We start from the raw sequence: 18,860 nt of genomic DNA, 5'->3' as shown, positions 1-18,860 counted from the left end.
GTATTATTCTCCCCACTGTTATGGTGTGGTCAAATCATCCTAACTAAAATGACATCCGAGCCAACTCTCCCAGAGCCTAAGATCTTTAAGCTACAGTTCCAGCCCAATAAACTGGTGACCGTTTAAGGATGAGGGGGGTCACTCCTACATTCCTGCACACCCTTCATATATTTTTCTTACTAAATCTCCCCCAATAAGCTTAACTTTAGCGTTACTTAAAGCTAGGATATACCATAACTTTTTGATCAGTGTGGATCCAACTGCCGTGACCTATACCCATTCTAAACCAGCACTACAGCCCATTCACTTTTTTTCCCTGTACCGCGGCGCTCCCGGCCACTAGCTGTGCAGGAAACTACATCACATCTTCATTCAAGTGAAAGGGGCTGCTCCGCAGTTCCAGCGATGTGGCCACTTTATTCTCAGGATCAGTGGGGGTCCCGGCAGTCGAACCCGCACTGATCAGAAAATGATGGTATATTCTAGCGAGATGTCATTAATTTCTGTGATTAAAAAAAACCTCCTAATATTTCCATAAGCAATCAAAGCCATGTGATCAGTATATATTTATTAGAAACGTTAAAGAACTCTACTATAGGCAGTCTTTTTGCAGATTTACAACATCCATAATGACCTTGACTTGACACTTTATTACTTACTGTTTGCCTACTGGTAGGACTCATCTGTTCCCAAGTCTACATTAAGAATATATCTGTCTTTTTTTAGATCTAATAACCAGATTGTGCCTTATGGATGAAATCTTACGTTGCTTGTCGCAGCTGGTCTTTTTACAGAAGTGCACAATTAAAGCATCTTTGATGTCCTCAGGCCCTGTCCTTTTGAATTGATCTGGATATATTGTGTGAATTTCCTCACCATATGGTCACCGTCTTGCTTGGAGATCTTAGGCTGGTAAATCATCAAAAGATGAAATATTCAATATTTTACTGGCAAATCATGGCTTTTTTTTATTTTTTTTACTGGATTTGTATTGCCAAAAATATAATACACAGATAATACTCGTATAATAGATTAAAGTGTAGCTGTTGTTTCAGAAAACCTTTGACATGTCAGAAGTTTTGGTCGAAGGGGCAGAAGCACTCAGCCGAGCTCAGTCCCACTTTAGCTGTAATAGGAGAACTTTGTCTCACCTCGGCTCGTCATCAGGCCATCTTCAGCTAACTGTGTCTTTCCCAAAAGAGCCGTAGTTATCCCATTACAGCTGAAGGGCACTGAGCTTGGCTGAGCGCTACTGCCCCTTCGTTTCAGCGATTAATAACTAGTGGGGGTCTGAGCCCCCAAATCCCCACCAACCAAAACTTCTGACATGTGAAACGTCTCATGAAACAACAGTTACTCTTTAATATAAGATAGATAGATAGATAGATAGATAGATAGATAGATAGATAGATAGATAGATAGATAGATAGATAGATAGATAGATAGATAGATAGATAGATAGATAGACAGACAGACAGACAGACAGGCAGGCAGGCAGGCAGGCAGGCAGATAGATAGATAGATAGATAGATAGATAGATAGATAGATAGATAGATAGATAGATAGATAGATAGATAGATAGATAGATAGATAGATAGATAGATAGATAGATAGATAGATAGATAGATAGACAGATAGATAATAGATAGATAGATAGATAGATAGATAGATAGATAGATAGATAGATAGATAGATAGATAGATAGATAGATAGATAGATAGATAGATAGAAAACATTTCAAAGACAAAACATTGTCAGCCCAAGCACAATTTTTTTTATAAAGCAGACATACAGTAGCTGATGTGGGCTGTTTCCCCCCTACTGCAATTTTCTCACCATCTTGCAGACTGAACAACAAGGAATGGCATTTCTGTATTAGAGTATGTCACCATCTGTGAAAGCACATGCTATGGGGCCCCTAGATAGAGGGAGCCCAACCCTGGTTGGCGTCATCTCTTATTTTAATGGGTAGTGAGCAGCTGTGCCAGGATCCTCTCTCCTTAGGCCCTACAATTTTGCAAAGAAAGAGTAGGGAATCAACCCATGGATCATGGAAAGATGGAGGGCAAACAAATAACAAAAGGCAGACCATGCACTGCTATGGGGCCTTTGAGAAAGAATAGACCCAGAACTGCATTGTTGTAACGTCTATGGCTACGGTCCGTCGTTCTGCCGTAAACCTCGACGGCCGTGGCCATGGACATCTTACCTCTCTGCAGCGTCGTCCTCCTGTGAGGCGCCGGCAATCACTTCCGGACTTCGAGTGTCTCCGGCGGGCGTGCGCGCCCGCGCATGCACGGTCTTAAAGGGCCAGTTCGCGCATTTTGCAGGAAGTCTGCAATCTAGCCCAGGATGCCCTTGGCTATAAAAAGGGCTCTGCCCTCTTGCTCTTTGCCAGAGCGTTGTTTGTTACCCATAGTTTGTCGTGCTAATGGTCTCCCAGTGTCTTCCAATTTCCCAGTGTACCTTGTTCCTGTATCCCGTATCCTGTTTCCGTGCTACCCAGTTCTAGTGCCATGCTGTGCTGTTGCCGTGCTGTGCTGTGCTACTGTCTCGATTGATTTGCTACGCCTCTCCTGACATCTTCCCACCGCCTGGTCCTGGTCGTGCCTGCCTCGTTACTGCCTACGATTGCCTCAGGTACCCTCGCTGAACTATTTGAACTCTGTACTTACCTGTTTGGCCAGCTGCCATCCCGCTACGCTGTATGGCCCAGTGGGTCCACACCCCGCATCATGACAATTGTTAGCAAACAATGGTAGGGAATAGGCCCACGGGTCATGGAAAGTGCTTGCAAGGGGAAACATATACCAGACCCTTCTGTCCTGGGGACTCAAAACCTGGCACCATAATGGATACTAATTTTGATCTTTGTTAGGAGGCCCCTCTCACGCCACTGCTTGAACCTCAGACAAATGAGTCCTATAGTAATTATGCAGAGACCATACTAATACTAATTCTAATGGCAATCACAAACTCATCAAATTGGAGTTGAATATTATTTATTACTTGTATTCACCAAGAATTTTGTTTCCTCATATATTACGCCATACTGTAGTCGAGGCAAAAGTCTGTTTTCAATAAACGTCTATTTATTCTGATTTCCCATTCATTTTTACGGCTAAAGTGTTTCACCATTTTTTTTGCATTTTTAATTTTTATATTACACATTCTACGAGCACCTTTAATGATGGCAGCGTTATTTTTCACTCTTGAAGGTTCAGTTTCTTTATTAAAAGGTTGGATTTAGTCTACCTCTTAGCTTCAGGACACAGATGTGAATGTTCCACCTAATTTCATTGACTCTCTGGGAATATTAATTTCACCCCGTGCAGCTGATACGGGGAATCCTATTTCTCTAGGCTATATATATTGTTATAGCTTGTTCTGCAAATTTTATTGACTTTTTGAACCCACTTCTCTTTAAGCATCACAAATGCACTTAAGTACTTTATAATGACATCTTCTAGAAATGTTCTCGCTTTTTTGCCAAACGCAAGAGGGGAATTTTACATCTTATTTATTGTCTCTGCACGTATATGAGAGGTGATGACTGGGACAGGACTAGAGATAAGGAAACTTCTGGTATTTGGTTAAATCATTTAGCCGATCGTCCTTATAGTTCTATTTTTAATAAATCATGGACTTGAATAGAAGGGTTTTGGCTCTGCGAATTGAATGTGGTTTGAATTTAGAGATCATTCATGTGATACTATTATATAATGGGTTATCGGAGACAGTTATTTAATGATTATCAGCGTAGAGTAAAACAGGCAGCACTATGTAATATTTCCAAACATACAGTGGCATGATGGCTGGGATGCTTTGACCTATGGAAAACCTAAACCAGTATATTATATATATTGCTTAAGTAGCAATTCCCTAATATATTCATATTTACTTTTATTGATATATTCACCAACATATGCTGCAGCAATGTACACTGATCAGTCTTTCTTCACATTGGGGCTCATGATAGGGCATAGGCGGATGTATCATATTTACAGCATGCGCAATTGCACAGGGGTCCTGCAAGCAAGGGCCTTTACGTTTTCCTTAATTTTAGTTAATCTAAATAGGTCAACATTCTGTTTTGATTAAACACATTATTCACCTTTATTGGGATTAAATAAAAAAAAATCTGCCTACCTGCAGCTGCCACTAGGGGGAGCTCACTGCAAACAGATTTAGATAATTCCTTTTTTAATTCAAAGGGCGCAGAATAACTTTGTATGCTTTAAAAGGGTTTAACGTTTTTTTATATAAATACAGCTTAATCTTTCTATCAATTAAAAGTTATACAACCTCTAACATACTTAATGCTTTAATTGATTTGAAATGAACAATTTTAAAGATATCTGTTTCCTGTCAATGGAGTAGAATATTATTTTTTGCATTCAGAAGCCTGTACATACCACTTTTGTCCACTGTTAGAGGAAGGGGGCTCCCTGTTAACAACGATTGCCGCACCGGAATTTGACGTAACTACATTAGAGCTGGTAGGGGGGTGTATGGAGTGGTCCTATGGGCAGAGCCTGCTCCCTACTCAGAGAGCGTTGGCTGCGTGTTGCAGCCAGCACCTCAATGTAAAGGCTGGAGTCTGAAGATAACGCCGATCCCAGCAGTTTAACCACTTAGATGCCGCAGTCTATAATGTATGTGGCCTCTAAGTCGTTTAAAAAAAGGGGAGTCCCTCCTGTCACTCAATTGTTTCCCCCACGATCGCTGATGGTTTTCATGGCAGCCCTAATTAAAGTGACCGGATCAGCAATCTTTTTACTTAATAGGAGATGGTAAAAATCACAATACATTGCTCCACATAAGTCATGCAGTGTATTAAATCAGTGATGTAACGATAGGGGGGATAAATAAAAAATTTAAAAAATTGTTAAATAAAGTTTTTAAAGGGGTTTTCCCATGAGAGACATTTATGATACATCCACAGGATATGTAATAAATGTGAGATAGATGCGGGTCCCACATTCTGGATGTAGGTGCGGGTCCCAGAGGTTGGACCCGCATCTATCTGACATTTATTACATATCCTGTGGATGTATCATAAATGTCTCTCATGGGAAAACCCCTTTAACAATGTACAAAAAAAATTAATATATTAAAAGAAAAAAAAAATGTCATGTAAAAAAAACAAAAACATAATTGGTATCCCACATCCAAACTATTACAATATAACATTATTTATTCCGCAGGGTGAATACCTTAAAAGATAAAAAAATAAAAACCAAAAGAATTGCTGTTTTTATGGTCACCTTAGCTCTCCCAAAAAAATTGAATAAAAAGTGATCAAAAATTGGTACCAATTAAAAGTGCACTACAACTTATGGGCTCTCAGAATATGGTCACAAAAAAAAAAATTCTTAGCAAATTGATTTTTCTTTGTAAAAGTAAATAATCATAAAAAGAACTATATGCACAATTCGTATCGGCTTAATGGAATTGACATGCAGAATAAAATTAACATATCATTTCTAATGCACGGTGAACACCACATTTTTATTTATTAAACAACAAATTATAAGTACCCCCAAAATGATGCATACAAAAACTGTCATCCCGCAAAAAACAAGGCCTCAAACAGCGATGTAGTCATAATAATAAAAAAAAGTTGGCTGAATAAACACAGTAAGTATGGATTAAAAAATAATTCTTAATGTGAAAATGGGCTCGGTCCTTCAAAAATTAAAATTAGTATTAATTGCACCAAAGATTTACATAAACAGGGTACAGTAACGGACAATCTCCAGTCTCATAATAGTAGACTGGAGGCGGTGCGTTGCTTTTGTGGTTCACCGGCTGACAGAAGTCAATTAAGTTTCACTTCCGTCCCAGTGTAATCACTGGTTTTCAAAAAGTGTCAAAACAATAATGTCAATGAAATGGTTTCGCTGACAGTTAAGATTAGTGTTCACTGATTCGCAATACCCTGCAGCCAAATTCAGACATAAACAGACCGCCCCTTCCAAAACAGACACATGTTCACATCACACGGTCAGCAGAAATGTAAAATGTGCTATAATGGTCAATGCGAATGTAGTTCTCACAATTTTATAAACAATTTATCACATTTGAGATTGCAATGGAAAAATTGGAAATTGTTAGGAAATTTTTATAATCTATTAAACAATGTGAGAAGTGACATGGACATAATGTAACCATAAAAACAGCCTCTGCAATTGCTACGAGAGGGGGTTACAGTTCAGTATTGCCCCTGTGCCTCTCTTTTATGAGGGTTTTTTTTATGAGTCTTCTCCACAGACATCTCAATATTGACAATGAATCTAGATGAGAACTGACCTGAGTGTCACGTTTTCCATCATATCTACAAGGAATGGGATGAGGGAGTTATACAAGCGCCACACCCTCCGGTCTTCTAATGGTGGGTGTGGTAGTGTAAACGGGCACTAGGTATGGTTCCCAAAAAGCAGATGCGCAGCTAGAGAGTGGGGAGGAGTAGAGGAGTGTATGCCCCTGGTGCTGGGTGCTAGGTGGCACCAACAAGGAGCATTTAGATTATGAAAATAGTCATCTTAATATGTAATTCGGATGACGTAGCCCCGGGCAAGTGAAGGTCATGTAGGAGAAATAAAAACCATGGGCTTATAGATGGTTCCTCCCTATTGTTTGCTAATTTTGTGTTCCTCGTAGAGAGGGAAATACTTGTTTAAAGGGGTTGTCCAAACCCAATTTTCAGAACTTAGCCTCCCTGGTGATCAGCTGATTGTCTTCTCTATCCCCCAGTAATCAGCCGTTTTGTGAAGGTAAATGTAGCATTACATAGCTTCTATTAAAATGATTGGGTGACCATGTACTACAAGGTTGTACCAAGTGTGCCAGATCCACTCTTTGCAGCAGCTCCCCATTCTGGTGTATATTATTCCCAGAAATCCTCTTTAAGAACTCATCAATCACTAGGAATGGGGATGAGGCTCATCTGAGTTATAGCCCCTTTCCCCATTGCCCCAATGCAGCTGCATAGTCTGCCTCTATTGTACACATGACTTTTCCAAAATGATTGGTCGGAAACAGATGCTCTTTAAGAAGTAGCCTAGACCATTCCAAAAACTGAAAGTAAACTTAGAAGTTCTTATTCCACCTGTTTAGAAATAGGTATCCTTGGAAGTAGTAAGAGCTTCTATTTTATACCAGGTAAATGTAAATTAAAGGGGTTGTGTGGGGACCCAAAAGTATTAGCAGTGTACTCACTGCAGTAGGAGTACACTCACTAATATACATTCCGGTCCACCATCGCATTGATTATTACATTTTCATACATTTTTATAGCGCTGACGGGGGCACCGGAAGTCTAGTTGCACAGATTTCCTTCATGATGATACGACTCATCGTCATGTGACCAGCCCCGTTGTACAATCAGTAGTAAAACTACAGCGATTACATAGAGTACAGCGGGGCCCAGTCACATGATGAAGAATTGAGTCGTCATTAAAGAAGGCTGTGCAACTACGCTTCCGGTTCCCTGCCAGTACTATAAAAATCTATGAAAAACTGAGAGTCAGCACGACGGGGAACCGGAATGTATATTAACGAGTGTACTCACATACTGCAGTGAGCACAAAGAGAATAATTTTCGGTCCCCTCATAACCCCTTTAATTCCTTACAATTTGAGCATATATCGGTAGTATGATTTATGTAAGGATCAGTAATTCCTATAGGCCTGTAGGCTGTTATATTTTATACCTATGGCTAGATATTGGCTCGTATGCAAGTTTGATCATGCATTGTGTAACATGGTATTTTACATCCCCATCAAAACAAAGATATTTCTAGATAATTTAAATACAATTATCAGTATTAGTAAATCTGGCTGCATTGTATCAAGCAAAGAAATATACTGGCAAATTTCTCAAAGAGACCTCTACATTGTCTTGTTGTTTTAGATGTCCTTTTGGATGACTTGTACATACTCTTTCCTCATTGGCTATATGCCTCATTCTGAAATCATTCAATACTATTCTTTTTAGAAACAATATTTATGGGAAAACTGTTCTCCAGGAATTTTGTGGTTAGCATTGTGATTTTGTACTATTTGATTATTAACTCAGCATGGATCACTGTCTACAAAACTGGAGCTTTCATTGGCCTTGTGCAAGCGATGGGACTCTCGACCATTATCTGATTAAAGCATCATGCATTGTATCACCCCTGACATTTATTACCAAGCTTTCATGTTTCAACCTCTGTACCAATGCATTATGAATAGTTCTGATCGCTAGCCATCCAGGCCACAAGAGGGAGCAATTTATAAGCACATTACACATGGGAAATGTTTACCTTAACCAATGCCAGATGTTCACTTGTCACTAGTTAATTCATCATTTTCAGACAATAAATACATTTTAAAATAAGTACATACTTACAGAATCTTGTTTATTTTCATAAGAAACTTGTTCATATTAAAAGTGTTCCCACCTCTGCACCCCTTTAATTTATTGGTGGATAAATGCCCATCTGCACCTTCTAAAAAAAAATACTGTTTTAATTCTTAATTTAGAACGCTTTGTGTTTGTTTGTTTGTTTGTTTGTTTGTGTGTGTATATATATATATATACTGTATATATGTATATATACTAGTGTGTATGTATATATATATATATATATATATATATATATATATATATATACACACATACATAAGAAAATGAAAAAACTTTAATTGAATGTTCGTACTGCCATACAATGCCAAATAATACTCATATGCCGAACCAATACTGCCATTCAGTATTCAAATCATTCCATTCCGTGCCCAAATAATGTCACCATTCAATGTCTAAATAACGCTCCCATACAGCGTCCACATAATACTATCATAGAGTATCCAACTAATACTACAATAAAATATATAGCGTCCAAAAAATATTCCCGTACAGCACCACAATAACAAAGCCATATAGTGCAAATATAATACTGCCAATTAATAACCAAATAATACCACCATGCACCTCTACAAATAAAGAGTAATTTAAGTAATGCTGGCGGGTTTTTAGGCTCTTTTTAGGGTGGTATTTTGGGTGGTAAAGAGGTTAATTATAACCTATCTGATGATGTAGAGGACAATAGAGACAGGTCGAGGGTAGTGAAGTGGTTAATGCCAACATTGACGAGTTGTTTAGAGTTATGAAGGAGTTAATATAAATATTCCTGGAGGTCTAAGGCAGTAATGGGATTAGTGGTAACATCCCTGGAGGTCTTAGGGAAGTAAATACATACATCCCTGGTGGTCTAGGGTAGTGAAGGGGTGAATACTTGGTGTCCAGTGGGATACTCACCCCTCAAGGTACAGCGCTGCCCTACAGTAATGCAGAGCGGTCAGCCTCTTTTGGACTTTAGCTTTCCTGTACTTAGCATGCAGATTGATCAGTGGCAGGGAATACAGAGGATTGTGTAAATATATAACAACCAGGGTGTACTCTCTATGTCCGAAAAGAGTGCACAGTTTGAATGAACGCTCAACCCAATGCCTACTGGTATTGACAATGGATTTCTTTCCGCTCAACTTTCCACTTGCTGCTGGGGGACCCATCCTTAGGAAGCAGAGGCCCTGGGCAATTGCCCAGTTTGCAACCCCCAAACCTGCACAGATTTTTGGTACTATTACAGAAATTGAATGTTTCAGCATGCCCTATCAGTCTCATATATTTGCAGATTTTGACGCAGATATCCCCCATTGTATTGTAAGTGTGACATGCACCGCAAAATCCATGGTAAATGAATACATGCAAATTTAGTTAATCTGTAGCATGTGAATTTACCCCATGAGATTAGAGTTAGACAGGGCCATTAGAGTACCAGTGGATCTTCTAGTGTGTTCAGGTTCTGCCCTAATAATAGGCCCCAGGAGAAGACAACATGAGCTGACTTTGGAGCCAATCACTTGCCACCATGACCTTTTAGATCTTATTGATGACATGTCGTCTGTGTACTTAAACAACAAAGGTGGATGAAATTAAAGGTGGACGTGCTCATGATCTGCATGGATGGAGGGTTGGCCCTCAGAATAATTTTTTCTGATGGACCCATGGAATCCAAGTCTGACGCTGCCTAAGACCCTGCACATGTGTCTCAGTGATGCGACTGAGAATGCCTGATGGCTTTTCTGGCTCATTTCTATAGTTGATCTAAGTTCAGTTCCCTTGAACCGTGGGGAATCTGGGTGCCAGCAGAAAATCCCTGTTGAGCTCCCGACGTACACGCTAAACATGTCCATAGAGCTCCATTAGCCTGGCAGAGATCAATAGAGTGTCCAATTGACCTCCGTCGGGCTGGTATATGTCATTATACGTTTTTATGAAGGATGGAGTAGCATAGTAGACTATGCTATTTCATCCCACCAGATCCCGAAAAAAACAGATATAACGTGATGTAACATGGGAGTCTATGGGTGACAGAAAGGTTGTGGACCCCCAACAGCTTTTCATGACATATTCATTAAATGGACACCATTATAGTCTATGGGTGATGGATCCATTAAACGGATGCCTAATAGTGGCATCTGTCACCCATAGACTAGAATGGTATTTGTTTAACAGAGGCGTCATGAACTTAGTCCACAACGTATACGTTAAACCTAGATAAAAAACATTATGTGAAGACAGCCTAATATGAATGCTAAAATGCAGCAACATTACAGACATCTGGCCGTAGCATAAATCTACTTAATAAGTTGAGTAAATTTGCAAATACATAACTTAAGAATTTGCATCATTCCTTATGTTGCAATAGAGTTTTCCTTTAAGTCTTAAAGGAAACTAGTTTTAATACATGAGGTCCAATGTGTAAGAGGGAGAAAAAACTAAAAGGTTCTGTGTAAACATACAATGGATTCCCTGGCCATTTCTAATAGATTTATGTTTCCTTCAGTCAACAGTTACCTAAAAATGTCTAATAGTAAATGTCCAAAGTTATATTATTCTGTACGTGACCTGTGACATTGATTACCACTAATACTATGCATTTAAAGACACAGAACGCTTGATGAATGGGATAATGTTCCTTTAAATAGTATCGCAGGTTGACAGGTCTTTATAAATGTGAGGCCCACATGTATCCTGCAGATGTAAACCACATGGACTAAGATTTTGGCAAAAGTTTCTACTCTCAGTAACATCTGAGGTCTTCCAGGTTTCTCAGCTAGCAATTTATCAGCCGTACAGTACATTTCATCACTTGTTTTAATTAGGCCTTGCAATAGTGGAAAACTGTTCTCCTGTGCTCTGCATAATATATATATATATATATATATATATATATATATATATATATAGGTACCTCTTATAGGAGAGGCGTAACTTGAAGCTCCTGGGCCCCAATGCAAAATCTATAACAGTGGCCCCCAACTACCATGTGCATTTGGCCCCCATGGGCTCGGGTACGGCTGCAACTCTGCATCACCTATAGCTACGCCCCTGTCTTACAGAATTTACAAACAGACATTGCCCCAAATGCCCCATTGTAGTTCACCGCTAGTTGATCATTACTTGTAAATCATCTGTAAAAATATGGCCTTCGTTTGTTGCTAAAAATTCTACATACTTGTTGTCACCCAATCTTCCTAGAGCCCCGAAGGGCAAAACTGACTAGTAAAGCAGTACTGGAGCATGGCGGGAGTCTAGGTTACAACCACTGCAGAGGACATAATGGAAGCAATTATGGATGTCGCTCAGCTTTCACAAAAAACAATAGCAAACCTTATAGAAAGTCTAATAGTCTGATGGAAGAGGATGACATTTCTGCCACACACAAACTTACCCTAATAACTCTATGTAACAATTCAGCACCTTAAGGGTAGGAACACACTAGGCGGAAACACTGCAAATTTTCCACAACGGAATTTATTGCGGAAAATCCGCAGGGTACTACAGTAGCAGCTGTGTGGATGAGATCTCATCCACACACAGTGGAAAAAATCAGCCAAAGAAAACAATTGAAAATTTACTTGCAGTGCGTTTTTTTAAGCCGCAGCAATTTATGCTGGGGAATCGCTGCTCCACTGTTGCGGGTTTTCCCCATTGAATGCAATGGAGAGGTAAAACCCGCAACAAAGAGCTATGTGTTGTGACTTTTGCGGCTGAAACACTGTGATTCAACCGCAAAAATTGCAAGTGAGAATTTTTTTTTACATTTCAAATTAATTAAAAAAGTTTATACTTACCCCAGCCATTGTCCTAGCGACACAATCCTCTATTCTGCCTCCTGGGAAGACGTTTCTTCCCATGTGACTGCTGTAGCTAATCAAAGACTGAAGAGGTCACATGGACTGCGGCTGGGGTAAGTCTATTAGGCCTTGCCAGAGTAGAATACTGCCAGGCAGGCATAATATACATAATTTGTTCCCTTTGTTACTAATAAATATTGTAAAAAATAAAATTAAAAAATATATATTTTAAAGTAAAAAAACACCAAATCTCATTTTAATAAAATCCCGTTTTTAAGCCATACTGTGAACGCTGTAAAAAAAAAAAGAAAAAGAAAAACAATGCCAGTATTGCTGTTTTTGCTCATCTCGACCTAAAAAAAAAACTGAATAAAGAGTTGTATATCCAGTATCTGTAACGTCCACAGTCGCCGACCGCAGACTCCTCTCATCCTGCCGACGTCTTCCTCTCGGGAGATGCCAGCACATGTGGCCCCGTCCTGTCCTACAGTGACCACTAGGATGCGCACACGAGCTCAGTCCGCAACACCACATAAAAGTGCAGAAAAGCCAAACAGGGGTTCTTTCATAATCATGTTATACCAAAGTATTGCGGTCAAAGCTCCATATGTAGTAAATTATCATCCCTCCATTTCTGTCATATCCACACCGGATATATACACTTCCTAGTTGACACTGGATTAATGTCCAGGGATCGCGACAATCATCTAATCCTCATTGTATATAGTTAATGGATGCCATATCATGTATACCTTAGAGTACTAGACTATTACTGAATGCCGTATCCTGCATACTCTATTTGGGTATACATGTCGACATAATAGTTTATTATCTTGGAACTTAAAGAGGCTCTGTCACCACATTATAAGTTCACTATATTGTACATGGTGTGATTGGCGCTGTAATGTAGATTACAGCAGTGTTTTTTATTTAGAAAAACTATCATTTTTGACGGAGTTATGACCTATATTAGCTTTATGCTAATGAGTTTCTCAATGAACAACTGGGCGTGTTTTACTTTTTGACCAAGTGGGCGTTGTGGAGAGAAGTGTATGACGCTGACCAATCAGTGACCAATCAGCGTCATGCACTTCTCTCCCTTCATTTACACTGCACTAGCGATAGGCCATCAATATCTAATCAGTTGGGGTCCGACTCCTGGGACTCCCGCCAAAACACTTGTAGCGGTGGTTCACAGAATTACAGCCTTCTCCCATTCACTTGAATATGAGAAGTCTGTAGTACTGTGAACCGCCGCTACAAGTGTGTTGGCGATTCATAGTACGAGCAGATAAGGAGTGAAGGGGAAGCAGCGCTCGTAAAGAAAACAGCTGATTGGTGGGGGTCCCGGGAGTCGGACCCCGATCGATCAGATATTGATGGCTAATCTTGAGTATAGGCCATCAATTCTTAGAGACTGGTCAACCCCTTTTAGGACATTGCTAATTTTGCTCTTCAGGTTGAGAATATTTTTCCATTTTTGCCTGCGTTCTAAGATCCATAACTTTTTTTTCAGTGACTTTGCTGTGTATGGTTTTGTTTGTCTCATTTTGGGGTGTATTTTCTTTGAATAATTTGCCCAATATTGATGCCATACAATTATCTTAAACCAAAAAATAAAACCAATATATAATAGGTACATGTACTTCCCATGTCCATTATCCTATATTTCCATATGCTTTTCAGAATTATCACACAACAAAATGCATTACAAAAAAATATATATATTTTCTGTGTACATTATTAAAAGTTATTTTATATTTGTTGCTCAAGGGGACTTTTACTTTTAAATTAAATTTTTCATTATAATGTATTGTATTACCAACAGTATGTGTTCCAATGGAGCCCGGGAGACCTTTATTAATGCGCTGTTCCTTAAAACCCTTAGCACTGGCCATTGCTACCCATCAATTCCGAACAACCTATCACGGCCGCAAACCCCACAGATGATCAAGTGTGGACAATCGCTGTGACCGCATGATGTACAGCACTGGGAATTAAGTACTAGCTCCCAGTACCATACATTTATCTTGCAGGGCGGAAAAGGGTACATAAGAGGACTGGCAACTATTTTTAAGGGGACATGCACTTCAATAATTCTCTTTAAAAAATTCTGTAACTGACACTGTTATCCTCTTAAAAGAAATAATCATTAAACTGTGAAGTTATTACCTAGTAGGACATATTGGTTCAGCTGTATTTTTAGTCCTGAGGTGGTAAAGAGCGCAGAGAACGTGATCTATTAATCTAATGTATCATCAATAACAAAATGGTCATGAACTTTGTATGCCGATGCGCACTTTACATGTAGATTACCATTATTCTAAATGAAATCAGACATCTAACAATGATGGATCACCTCCAACTGCTTAACAGGATGAATGAAACTTCCACAAAGTATCTCTTGCATTTCCTATCTTAGGTTAGACGTGAACTTTCATCAGAAGGTGCACACAGTCATAGCCCATGGGAAAACATATTATTGCTGAACCTATCTGTCTTCTTATGCTATGCGACAAACAACTTTAACTGCACGCCAATTGTATATACGATAGATCTTAGGTGAAACCTCCATGAAAGCGTGGAGCTGCATTCACAAGTCTGTAGGTTGCTATTGGAAGCAGTTGACATATTTGTTGTCAGACACACCCCTCACATTTTAGCTGGGGTCCAGTGAGACAATTAGTTTTTCCTACATTCGATTATTGTACAATGCCTAGTGTAAAAAGTACACTTGCACCCAGACTACTATTCAACAGAGCACGCTATGTGCAGAAACAGAATAAGCAGGTAAAACTGGGAGATTTCAGCTCTGAATTCAGCATAATTGTGAATACAGCTCTAGAAAGGGTGTAACACAGGACCAGTACAAGATAAGTAATGTAATCCAGACAAAAAAGTTCCTCCATTCTTTATGTAGACCTATTCTATATGTAAACTGTATAATGGTGTTCAAAGATGGATATACATGGTAGCAGGCATAGCCCAACATCTTAGAGGTCCCACCTCCAATGTTAAAGTAGCCTTAGAGGTAAGGAGCAGTTAGTAATCGCTGTAGTACTGTTTCTTAGCAAAGTGTAGAAAAATAGATGATGGAGGAGAGAGAAATAGCGAGGATATGAGAAAAAGAGGAGAAAAGGCGGATAATGTTATGTATGGCGCTGAGGGGACAAAAACAGCAGCAAAGATACCAGGGACAAAGTGAAGAACATAATAATAATCAAAACGGTTCAATTTCCCAAACTCACTAGCTGATGATGGTCACAGTGGTGAAGTGTGACCTCATTCCAAGTTTTGCTATGGAGCACCACAGTTGCCTGCTACTCATCTGACCATACATTTCAAATATATAAGGTGCCGCGCTTGGACATGGCTGATGGGCATGATGTTATGCTTACCTCTAAAAAATTAAGACTACTTGGAGTCATAAACTAATGACTGCTGATATATTGTGAATTTACAACAGATGACTAGAAATTTAGAAATTTTAACATTGTTAAAATTAAAGGGAATATATCATCAGCAAATAACATTTATTTTAATCAAGTTTTAATTCTAGACATTTTTTTTCCCATTTGTTATTTTATGTAATTATCCACATAAAAACATTTTGACATATTCTAGTTTTCTCACTGATGATACTGGCCACAATAGGTTGATGTCTCGTGTTTTCTGTAGCCCACTTGTCAGCTTTGCTGTACAGACTTAGTCAAAATGAACCGAGTCATCTCATTATCGTTAGAACAGCTCTATGGCACTGCTGGAGGCCTGTATAATTCATACACACACAGATAAGGCTCTAAATGTATCTAGAGACCTATCCACCGAACACCTTAATAACAGTCAGGAAATTAGTATGATTTGTATATGATCATAGTGTTAATATGAAATGACGTAAAGATACTGCTGACTTCCAATTAACTGGTGTGAAAACCACTAGGTATAATTAAAAGAGCTAAAACGTATTCATAAAAGCTTTCAGTATATAATTTAAAGTGGTTTTCTGATATTTGATGTTATGACATGTTAGTCAGACATGTCTTGAGAGTCAAGTGGAGGGCATCTCCATTGTTGGACATCTGAGACCTCTACAAAATTCAAGAAAGAGCAGGTTCCAGCATCAGTTTTTATGTAGAGATGACCACATATGTAACGTCTATGGCCGCGGACCGTCGTCCTGACTTACTCTCTGACGGCCGCGGCCATGGACAGGCGAGTTCCTGGCGGCATCTCCCTCCTGGGAGACGCCTGAACTCACTTCCTGGTTCAGACATGGCCTCCCGCAGGGTGCGCGCGTCCACGCGTGCTCTGCCTTAAAGGGCCAGTACGCGCACATTTGCAGAATAGCTGCAATTAGCACAGAATGCCTTTGGACTATAAAAGGGGCTCTGCCCTCTCAATCATTGCCTGAGCATTGTTGTGTTACCTTGCAAATGGTCTCCTAGTGTTTTCCAGTTCCCAGTGTTTCCCATTCCTGCCGCCTGTACCCTGTATCCCGTGCTACCGTGCCTAAGTGCCTTCTAGAGTTTGAGTCATGTTGTGCCCTCCGCTGCATCTACTGTGTCGCATCCCGTTGGGTGTTTGTCTACTGCCGGAGCCTCATCTTAGCCTGAAACCACCACTACTGTCTACATTGCCTCAGGTACCCTTTCAGAACTATAGACATTGCATATATACCTGTTTGGCTAGCTGCTATCCCGCTACGCAGTACGGCCCAGTTGGTCCACACCCCGTCCCGTGTCAACATACAGTAGATGGCGAAATGTCCAAAGGGTATTTTGGATCTCAAAGGGAGTTACTTAAACCTATGAATGAGATGGCCCATTCATTCCTAGTCAGGTTAACAGCTGAGGATTTATTACAAATAAGATTTAAAAAAAAAACACTTTACATTACAATGATTGTCCATCTCTATTCAGCTAAAATTGTCACCTCTATACTCAAGAGGGAGCCACAGATACTCCATTAATTTCAAAGATACAACTGATAGCCAGCAGATAGATAATTGGCGCAGTAATAAGATAAAACTTTTGTATAACCTGTCAAGAAAGGTATTTAGAAGTGTAGAGACCACTGTTGTCAGTACTGACCTATTAGAGCAGTGGTCACTTTTCAATGTATCCTTACCAGCGCTACTATAATACTGTAATCTATGGACAAGAAAATGGATCTACACAGGTTAGTTCATAGACTTTAGATGTCTATAGATGTATTTTAAATTGGGAAAGTGGCCCGTTTAAGATTTGTGCCCACAGATACCAAAGTAAACAACTGTTTTCTAAAATGTCACAGTAGTTTTCCATGCGTACAGTCTCATTCAACAATGTCAAATCCCAAAAACCTCCCACCTTCCAAATATATTTTCATTAAACGTTAGGATATTTGAAAGACTTAGCCATTTTCAGTCTACAAAATTGACATCTAAGTATTCACAGAAATGTATGTATATGGTACATCTACTCCACTGAGTGGAGCTGGGAGACTCGGTAGACACTATAGTTTATTTTAACCTTTGTCCATCTGCTCCTTGAGAACATTTGTTTCTGCTTTGTAGAAGGTGGCACTAAATACCTTTCAGCAAATCTTGACCTTAAAAGCCCCATGAGGTGTTTGGCTGGTCTGTGGCAGCTCTCCAATTCCTGACACATTCTTTCTCACCCTCAGAACAAAAACGCTCCACCCGAGCTACAGTCCCTCTCCAACCAAAAATGATGGATAGACACAAATAAACAATCATTGTATGTGTTTATAGCTGCACAATAGTTTCAGAAAATTACAACGGGATGCATGAGAAAGCGTCTGCCCTCCGGAAGAACAAGTTCCATCTGGAATTCCACCTTCATGATGAAAAGACATTCTTCGTCTCAATCAATTTTTAATAAAATAAACACAAATTCTTTTCAGAGATAACTGTGTGACCTGCCAGATCTGTAACAGATAATGCTGGGGGAGTGAGTATGCATTATTCACTAACATTAAAGATTAAAAAGTAAATTCACAAAACAATGTACAAATAATTTATACATTCAGTAATGTAATGAATATGGCTGTAACAATTGTCAAAGAAAAATTGTAAAATCATTTGTTTGGAGGACTCTATGGGCCCCCTTCCAATGAGCTGATGGCATGGTTCTTGCTGCTGGAAGCCAGGGCTGAGACAAGGAGTAGGCAAATTAGTCAGCTGCCTAGGGCGCCATTGAAGGCGGGTGTGCAGGAATAGATTTTACTGTGTGAGAGGCGCTCATTGTAACGTGATTGATAAGAGTGAATGTCAGGTGGCAGTGAATACATATATACTGTATATCAAGGAGAGCTAAGTGATGGAGCAGAGAAAGGAGCTGCAGGAGACAACTACAGCCACTATATATAATAGGGTGATTAGTCGGACCCGTATTGATGATTGCAGGATTGAAGTTATGGGTTGGAGGGAAATATGGAGTATGTATGAGATGTATAAGAACACTAGGGATTAGTGGGAAAGGAGAGGGCAAGAAAATAAATGTCCATCATGCTATCATACTAAATCAGAGACTGAGGGTGGGGAAGCATTCTGAAAACTTTGCCCTTGGCACCAGGAGTTTTTGTCCTGTCCCTACTGGGAGCCAACCAATTATGTGTTTGATATAGGGGAACCAGAGTATTTATACTATTTTCTAGCAAGGCACACAGAGT

Source organism: Rhinoderma darwinii, chromosome 4, assembly GCF_050947455.1.
Source record: "Rhinoderma darwinii isolate aRhiDar2 chromosome 4, aRhiDar2.hap1, whole genome shotgun sequence".
In the NCBI taxonomy this organism is placed as follows: Eukaryota; Metazoa; Chordata; class Amphibia; order Anura; family Rhinodermatidae; genus Rhinoderma; species Rhinoderma darwinii.
Note: the sequence above shows the minus strand (reverse complement) of the source record.